This window comes from Mirounga angustirostris, unplaced genomic scaffold, assembly GCF_029215605.1.
Source record: "Mirounga angustirostris isolate CCGP_5_RB_7025 unplaced genomic scaffold, mMirAng1.0.hap1 SCAF_16, whole genome shotgun sequence".
Lineage (NCBI taxonomy): Eukaryota > Metazoa > Chordata > Mammalia > Carnivora > Phocidae > Mirounga > Mirounga angustirostris.
In genome coordinates this window covers 22,178,381-22,188,540 of record NW_026991724.1, presented here as the reverse complement: position 1 = coordinate 22,188,540, position 10,160 = coordinate 22,178,381, and the positions used below count along the sequence as shown (strand labels likewise).

Here is a 10,160-nt window from a genome sequence, read left to right as displayed (position 1 = left end):
GCGGTATCCTATACAGAATGAATTTATAGACAATGTCAAAATCAAAAAGAAAGTATAAATGCAAAATTAAATTGTTTTTTAAATTTAATATACCATGTTCTTAAATTGGTTCCACTACCTAAAAAAGTTGATTATCACAAGAATATGCCTCATCTGATGAAAAGGATTCAGTATGGCCTAATTAATGCTAGTTTCCTTTTCTACCTAGAGACCCATTTCAGTTATACACAGAATGGTAAGTTTAATGACCAAGGAAAAAAAAAGAAAGTGGTGGTAAGAGTTTAGAATAATAGCAACTCTTACAAACTGTGTAACCCAAACTTTCAAGCAGCACAAAACAAATTGTCAGCTCAGTTAGGTAGTATATGAGGATTAAATTTTTGATCCCCTTTGCACATTTATTTTGAGCTTTATAATGTACTGGTAATCAATGGAATGAAAAAGGCAGAAAAGTTTCTAAGCTACTTAGACTCAGAGATTGTAGTCTGCATTTCATAATCATTATAACTTCTTTTACTTCACAGGACAGTTTATTATGCTTCAAGTACTCGGAGAGAAAATGAGTCAATACTTGTATTTTCATGAGCTTCAATCTTCTTCTAAAATAAATGTGCAACTTCTACTAAAACGATCTTAAAAAGTAAAGATATTACATGAATTTAGTGTGAGGAAGTCCAAAGGACCTGGATGTTCTTAATTAATAATTATCTTAATGTAAGATTTTTTAGGAGCTTGTTCAAACACTATTATTCACATTGAATTTGACTTAGCTTGGCCAGGAAAGATGAATATTTTAGATAACATTTGCAAGTTAAGTTTTTTGTAATGGCTGATCATTTACAAATTTACTTCTGAAGCTGTATCTATGAAATGATTTTTTTTTTAAAGATTTTATTTATTTATTTGAGACAGAATGAGATACAGAGAGCATGAGAGGGAGGAGGGTCAGAGGGAGAAGCAGACTCCCTGCCGAGCAGGGAGCCCGATGCGGGACTCGATCCCGGGACTCCAGGATCATGACCTGAGCCCAAGGCAGTCGCTTAACCGACTGAGCCACCCAGGCGCCCGAAATGATTTTTTTAATAAAAGGCGATTGTAAGCCGCCCCTCCCCCCGGCGCGCCGGCCTTGCCGAGCGGGCCGGCCGGCCTGGCTCCCCTCCCCGGCCCCGTCGGGCGGGCGGGCTGCCCTGAGGAGGCGGGGAGGGGAGGGCTGGGCCGGCCGGCGGGTGGGCGACGATGCCGAACTTCTGCGCTGCCCCCAACCGCACAGGAAGAGTACGCAGTCGGACCTGGCCTTTTTCAGGTTCCCGCGGGATCCGGCCAGATGCCAGAAGTGGGGGGAGAATTGTAGGAGAGCAGACTTAGAAGATAAAACACCTGATCAACTAAATAAACATTATCGATTATGTCCCAAACACTTTGAGACCTCTATGATTTGTAGAACTAGTCCTTATAGGACAGTTCTTCGAGATAATGCAATACCAACAATATTTGATCTTACCAGTCATTTGAACAATCCACATAGTAGACACAGAAAACGAATAAAAGAATTGAGTGAAGATGAAATCAGGACACTGAAACAGAAAAAAAATTGATGAAACTTCTGAACAGGAACCAAAACATAAAGAAATAAATAACAGCAATGCTCAGAATCCCAGTGCAGAAGAAGGGGGTGAAGAACAGGATGAAGACATTTTACCTTTAACCCTTGAAGAGAAAGAAAACAAAGAATACTTAAAATCTTTATTTGAAATTTTGATTCTTATGGGAAAACAAAACATCCCTCTGGATGGGCATGAAACTGATGAAATCCCAGAGGGTCTGTTTACTCCAGATAACTTCCAAGCACTGCTGGAGTGCCGGATAAATTCTGGCGAAGAGGTTCTGAGAAAGCGCTTTGAGACAACAGCAGTTAACACATTGTTCTGCTCGAAAACACAGCAGAAACAGATGCTAGACATCTGTGAGAGCTGCATTTGGGAGGAGACCCTCAGGGAAGTGAGAGACTCCCACTTCTTTTCCATCATCACTGATGACGTAGTGGACATAGCAGGGGAAGAACACTTGCCTGTGTTGGTGAGATTTGTTGATGAATCTCATAACCCGAGAGAGGAATTTGTGGGCTTCTTGCCTTATGAAGCTGATGCAGAAATTTTGGCTGTAAAATTTCACACTACGATAACTGAGAAGTGGGGGTTAAACATGGAGTATTATCGTGGCCAGGCTTACATTGTGTCCAGTGGATTTTCTTCCAAAATGAAAGTCGTTGCTTCTAGACTTTTAGAGAAATATCCCCCAGCTGTCTACACACTTTGCTCTTCCTGTGCCTTAAATATACGGTTGGCAAAATCAGTGCCTGTTGTGGGAGTATCTGTTGCGTTAAGAACAATTGAGGAAGTTTGTTCTTTGTTCCATCGATCTCCACAATTGCTTTTGGAGCTTGACAATGTAATTTCTGTCCTCTTTCAGAATAATGAGGAAAAGGGTAAAGAACTGAAGGAAATCTGCCATTCTCAGTGGACAGGCAGGCATGATGCTTTTGAAATTTTAGTGGACCTCCTACAAGCACTTGTTTTATGTTTAGATGGTATAAATAGTGATACAAATATTAGATGGAATAACTATATAGCTGGTCGAGCTTTTGTACTCTGTAGTGCAGTAACAGATTTTGATTTCATCGTTACCATTGTTGTTCTTAAAAATGTTCTATCTTTTACAAGAGCCTTTGGGAAAAACCTTCAAGGGCAAACCTCTGATGTCTTCTTTGCAGCCAGTAGCTTGACTGCAGTGCTGCATTCACTAAATGAAGTGATGGAAAATATTGAAGTTTATCATGAATTTTGGTTCGAAGAAGCCACAAATTTGGCAACTAAGCTTGATGTTCAGATGAAACTCCCTGGGAAATTCCGCAGAGCCCAGCTAGGTAACCTGGAATCTCAGCTCACTTCTGAGAGTTACTATAAAGAAACTCTAAGCGTTCCAACAGTGGAACACATTATTCAGGAACTGAAAGATATATTCTCAGAACAGCACCTCAAAGCTCTTAAATGCTTATCTCTTGTACCCTCTGTCATGGGACAGCTCAAATTTAATACATCGGAGGAGCACCATGCTGACATGTACAGAAGTGACTTGCCCAATCCCGACATACTCTCAGCTGAGCTGCATTGCTGGAGAATCAAGTGGAAACACAGAGGGAAAGATATAGAGCTTCCATCCACCATTTATGAAGCCCTGCATCTACCAGACATCAAGTTTGTTCCTAATGTTTATGCATTGCTAAAAGTCCTACGCATTCTTCCTGTGATGAAGGTTGAGAATGAACGCTATGAAAATGGGCGAAAGCGTCTCAAAGCATACCTGAGGAACACTTTGACAGACCAAAGGTCAAGTAACTTGGCTTTGCTTAACATAAATTTTGATATAAAACATGATCTGGATTTAATGGTGGACACGTATATCAAACTCTATACAACTAAGTCAGAGCTTCCTACAGATAACTCAGAAACCATTGAAAATACCTAAAAGACTTTTAAAGTAGGCTTTCTCTTATGTTTGATATTTGGAAAAATCTGTAAGAAATTTGAAAACATCTTACAGAAAGGCTGTCAGGTGTATGTAGGCCACTTAATCACTGAATATCTTGACCTGTCGACCTCTCATTGAGTACATTAGCCATTGATAATCTGCCAATTTAAATGGCCCCTGTTTAAACTCTCATGCTTTGGAGACATACCTGTTCCAGAAGATAGCATTGAAAGTGCCACATTACACTTCTGTGGGATCTCTGCTAATGGCACTTGGGAATTGTTTTAGTTAAGTCATTTTAGATAAAACATTTATTGTCACTGGATCCAACTGTCTGGTATTGAGTTATCAGTTCTTAGAAGATAAAGATTTTGAAGAGGTATGGGAGGAAGGAGTACATTTTATAAAATGTTACAATGAAGCTCAGAGTGACCTTTGAATAGTAGGAGTGTTAGTATGTTAAAAATCTGTAATGGACAGTTAAGGGAGTTACCAGACAGAGAGAGAGAGAGAGAGAGAAACACGTGAGCTTGCCAGGCAAGGACTGCAGTAGAGATTTTGTCTTTATCAAATAAACTTAAAGGAACAAGTTACAGTTAAAGTTTGAATGGGAGAGCCTGCCATTGTTGTCCCACATTGGATTGTTGCTGTTTACATTCCTTTGTTGAGCCTACATCTTCATAAGCTCTTTAGCAAGTGTATGTAGAACACCTACGTCTTCATAAGCTTTTTAGCAGGTATATGTTGAACACCTCTGTTCATGGTCAAGACAGGATCAGAGGCCATGGATACAGACAACTGATTTGTCTGTTCTCCTCTTTTTCCATGACTATATCTACTGCCTCATCTTGATTTATAAACAAAACCTGGAAAACCTACAAAAATAAGTATTTTGTGGTTTATCTAGGAATAATACAGAAAATATTGCTGTTATTTTTGGTGAAGAAAATCAATTTTGTATAGTTTATTTCAACCTAAATAAAATGTGAATTTTGTTTTAAAAAAAAAGGCAATTGTAAGAATATAAGCAAAATATCTATCAAAATTACAATGAAGGAGCCAAGTATTATGGATAATACCTGCCATTTTATGGCATATTATTAATATTAAAGTTCAATTATGTCAAAATAAAAATATAAAAGCTGCAACACTATCTTTTGTCATGTATTTGGAACAATGCATTAAGTACTCCAGATACACTTACTGAATTCTGACATAGTGAATATACTTTTAGGAATCTACTTTAGGAAATAAATATTAAAAACAGCACTTTAAGGGCACCTGGGTGGCTCAGTCATTAAGCGTCTGCCTTCGGCTCAGGTCATGATCCCAGAGTCCTGGGACTGAGCCCCATATCGGGCTCCCTGCTCCGCGGGAAGCCTGCTTCTCCCTCTCCCACTCCCCCTGCTTGTGTTCCCTCTCTCGCTGTGTCTCTCTGTCAAATAAATAAAATCTTTAAAAAAAAAAAAAAAAACCTAGCACTTTAAGTAATAAAATCTCTGTAAAAACAAGTGAGACACCATAAATATCCAAATACACATGCATGCTTAAGGAAACCATTACCTATCAGTTCAAAATTCTATGTAGCTATTGACAATAGCAGTGGTATAATGATCTAATTTTTTTTAAAAGCTTATATTAGATTAACCATGTATCTTGATGTGCTCAGGGCAGTCCCAGCATAGCATTTTTTTTGTAGACAAGTTAATATTTCTTTCATTCTTCCTTTCATTTTTAAAGATCAATTATATGTTCATTGTAACTGCTATATAATTTAAAGAGGGAAAAAGTCAAGGAACAAAATAATATGCATGACATACTATAAAAGGCACAAATAAATAACAAAAAATAAGAATTTTAGGGTCAGAGGGAAAAAAATCAGAATAGTAAGTATTTGGGGGGGCAAGAGCGATAGGCAATTCTTCCTATTTTACATTAGACTGTGGGTCAAATGTTCCATAATGAGCATGAATTACAATGAAAATGGCATAAAACAATTCCTTTATGGTATGTCGGTGAGTTATGCCAAAATAACTCTAAAATATTCAAGGCAAAATTTCAACTTTCCATTGAAACCTTTTGTATGTTGGATCTGTCTTTTTTCATAAGGCCCTTTGGTTACGTCATTTTTATGCTCCCTGCATGGTACCTTCATTCATTCATTCATTCTCCCATATATGATGTGCTTTTATCAGTGAGAGGAGCTGATAGTTTAGTGGTCTCTTAGCAGGTTGAGAAGTTTGATAAGAAACATAATATATAATTTATCTTTATCATAATTAGCCTACCTACATCCAAGTAACAACCATAAGGGCTTTTTCTTTTCCAAAAAGCTCTACGAATGAAGGAGAATAAGGTTCTTAATTCTCTCATTTTTTTGGGAAAATGAGAGAACAAAGAACAATGCAGAGTATATGGACTCTACCCAAGTCTCCTGTCACTAAACTCCAGGGGGAATGACACCATACAAAACCTTTTTTTTTTTTTTTAAGATGTATTTATTTATTGAGAGAGAGAGAGAGAGAGAGACCACACATGCATGCACACACAAGTTGGGGAAGGGACAGAGGGAGAGATCTTCAAGCAGACTCCTGGCTGAGTGTGGAGCCTAACACGGGGCTCTATCTCATGACCCATGAGATCATGACCTGAGCTGAAATCGAGTCAGATACTTAACCTATAAAACTTCTTTGAAGTTTGGACCACTCTTAACAGTCTAGAGAGTTAGAAGGTGTCAGTTTCAAAAATTGGTCCAGTGCGTGGGAGACTGGTTAGGAAGGATGGTAGTCATGCCTCACTTTCACATGATTTGGTTAAGATAGATCCTCTACTACCATAGCTTCTATGCTATCTGGGAGGGGTTTCAAAATTTGATTATGTCCCTTTTAGAGTGTGGGAGTCAGCTTAGAGAGAAGAGACAGAAAATCAGGGTAAAGAAAGGTAAATTGTGGATCACTCTTTTGGGGATAATAGTGAAAATGATGTTTTTTGCAGAGTGGTCATAATTGTAGAAGTTGATAAGGAAGTTTAGACAAGAGAAGGATATTGTCTAGGTCTGTCTAAGGAATCTCTTTATGTTGTTTGGACTAGCAGGGCATACCAGACAAGGCTAATTAGAATGAATTGGTGCAAACTTAAGACAAACCATGATCAAGAACAGATAGTAGTGGGAAAAGGGAATTTTTTGGGTGGAGTTTTAACTTTAATGTGACTTAACTGTGGATCAGAATTGACTAATAAGTCATTGAATTGGATAGAGGAAAAACAATCCAAAGTTTATCTTAGGTAGATTAGATAAATTTCTCTCTTATTTGGTAAATTGTAACCCAGGCTTGGGAATCCAACTGAGTTAAAGAAAGAAACAATGACAACTGTTGATTTTGCACATGGAAGTTTGTGGCTGTGATGATAGCTATTCACATGTTTGGTCCATCCTTTGAATGTAACAAATAGTTATGGTGGCCAATAATTAACAATGAATGCTCTTGTTAAAACCTGAGCCTCTGAGCTTTTCTGTTAGAGAATGTAATTACAGGACTATACATAATGTACCCAGGAGTAGAATCTGTTTTCAGCTCATGTCTCAGAAAGTCACTACTCTTGCCAATGTTAGAAGATCAAAATTAACTCCCAATGGTGGCAGAATACAAAAGACTAAAATAGCTCATATTTGCATCACATAGACATTGGGATTATGTACAGAGAAAAAGTAGCAGTGCCCTCACGAAGAGAGAGAAAAGCCATTTCTTGTCGTAAAGTAATTAGAAATAGGGATTTCTTCCCTCTTGGAAGGAATCAAAGTTTCCTCAAAATTGCAACTGATATAACACACACACACCAGAAAAGAATACTAAAGTAAATTATGAATTTTGAGATAATTTATAAGAACAAACTAAGAATAAGGACTGAGTTGAGGAAAGTATCTCAGATACACTAGTGAGGAACTGAAAGAAACTACAGGACATACAACTGAGAAACAACTGAGAAGCAAGAGTCCACTGATGAGTCAAAAAACAAAACAAAACAAAAGGAATAAAGACCAGACTAGATGGAGGCAGTTTATTGAACTGTATCTTACAAAGTATTTACCCAGCTACTTGGTCAAGTGGAAACCAATTTTTATTGTATGTAATTATATTAGATTAACTGCATGTTATATCTCATTCTGTAGTGAGCATGCAGTCATTTTACAATGTTTTCAAAATGTCTTAGTTAAGAAATTGATCACATCTATCAATATTTTATCCTGAAGAGGAATCCATAAAATTGTGTATACTCTTTTCACAATTAATTTCTAGAGAAACTGACTCCAAAGAGTTTCTCTGGGGGAGAAAAATATTGTTTTTGTTTTTGATATGTCTACCATTTCCAATCACTCCTTATCTCCTAGACATATTTAACTGGATTAGGGAAACTATGATACCCCTGAGGTATCTTGTCTTGAAATGGCCCAACAGTCATCTCTATATTGGATGGTGAGAAGTCAGCCAAGTACAATTCTCTCTCTTGGAAAAAATGTATATCTAATGCACACATAGAGGATGGGCTGCCTGAGTCAAGTGTTGAAAATGCTATTGGGCTATTGAAATGTCTATCCATGAGGTCTTCTGGTCACCTTAGTCTAAGGAGTGTTCCCAGAGTAACTGAATGATTGCAAAAATGACATCACACACAACCTCACATTTTTTTGTGCACCAGTACAACTTATCCTCACCACCAAATATAATCTAAGCATGTGTTTTCCTTGCTCTGCTGAAGAGACATACTAGTGCATTTCTAGATTGGATAGAAACAACTTGATTATCAATTTCTAACCTTGGTACCTATAAAGTAAAATCTAAGTAAGGAGCCCACCTTACAGAATATTGAATAAACACAGCATACAATCTACATTTACCCAATGGACTGTTTCAGCCAATACGAATAAAACATAATGCAAGATTACTAAGGACACAATAGTAGAATCAACAAATGTAGATTCAAGGAGAACAATACCAAATACACACAAATCTATGTATGCACAAACATACACACACACAAAGACACTCACGCATAAATCACTTCCACCTCTGGCATTATTTTTGAATAAATAAAGACCTCTTATCAACTTTTTCCCCAAGTACTACCATCAACTATCTCTTTCACTCTCCTCTGTATGCATAACATTGTTTTTTAACATAACAGCAACTAATGTAGTATCTTGAAAGTGATTTTTAACTTTTATAAGTATCCCCAAATGGGTTAGAATTATTGTGATGATATACACTTCAAATACTGGTTTTCAACTGAATGTGTGATACCTTCAGAATAATCTGTAGCTTTTAAAAAAATCCAGCTGTCTCAAATTTCCATAGTAAAAGGCATGGGATTATGGTGTGTTCAAATTATATTTTAGACATATAATTTATCAATAATTTGCTATTTACCAAGTGTTTCTATGTGTCTGGCATAGGACTTGTCATTGTGCAAATAAAGATGTGATTTAAGATACCAAATGGCTGAGTTAGAACTAGAATTTTCCCACACATCATAATATTAGGACGACTGACTCCTGCCCCTCAAATGATGAATATAATATGTAATACCAGTGTTAACAAGGATATCCCTGACTTCAATGTCTGGATAAGATTACTTGAATTCCTTTTTCACAAACTCAGAAGTCCAACCTTCCCTTCAAGCCAAGATTTCTGTGCATTACTCATGGCCACCTGTGGCTCAAAGGTGTCATTTCCTCTGAATTAATTGTTTAGTAATTTCCCCACTGTCCTACTCGTACTGCCCCATTATGCTTCAAATGGCATAATCTCTGAATTCATCCTTTTTTTTTTTTTTACAACACTTTGTAGAAGACCTTATTAAAGGTTTAGGGATTCCCAGATAAATTAGAATTAGATTCCCAGACAAATTTCCCAATTAGAAATTCATGTAATGTATTCCTGTTTCAAAAATTACTTGTCTTATCTGCAACCTGGACCCTAGCTTTCGGTTTTATTGCTTTGCCTTTCTCTCTTCTTGTTTCTCCTGTCTTTACTCTCTCATCTTTTCCATCCCCTCATCTAATGTCTTAAGTATTTCTTTTTTTTAAAGATTTTATTTATTTATTTATTTATTTATTTATTTATTTATTTATTTGAGAGAGAGAGAGAGAGAAAGAGAGAGAGCACATGTGAATGGGGGGAGGGGCAGAGAGAGAGGGAGAGAATCCCAGGCCCACTCCGGATGCGGGGCTCCATCTCATAACCATGAGATCACGACCTGAGTCAAAACAAGAGTTGGAAGCTTAACCAACTGAGCCACTCAGATGTCCCTTAAGTATTTCAATGCAGACAGATTTAGTTATCATTTTGGCAGATTTTGGTTACAACAGCTCTATGTTCCCAGGGCTTTTATTCACCTCCCAAATGATTGAACAGATAATATCCCTATACAAGTATTAGTCCTGCCTAGAAGGAATTCTAGTGATAGGTGTTATGGCAAATATATATCAGAGTAAAAAATATATGTGTGTGTTGATATATATATTCTCATATTTTCTATCTATAGAGTGTCATAGAATCAGAAGTCATGATTTAACTGATAGGTTAAAAGAGAATGGGATTACTCCCTTTTTTCATATTATTTTTTAAATATTT

At 37.0% G+C, this 10,160-nt stretch overlaps 1 pseudogene across 1 annotated transcript; it reads left to right on the top strand.

Moving 5' to 3' along the window:
- Positions 1-1,126: 1,126 nt before the first annotated feature.
- On the top strand, positions 1,127-3,552 carry LOC123842788 (52 kDa repressor of the inhibitor of the protein kinase-like; annotated as a pseudogene). Its single transcript, XR_010407985.1, has one exon. The product of XR_010407985.1 is annotated as a 52 kDa repressor of the inhibitor of the protein kinase-like (transcript).
- The last annotated feature ends 6,608 nt before the right edge of the window (positions 3,553-10,160 follow it).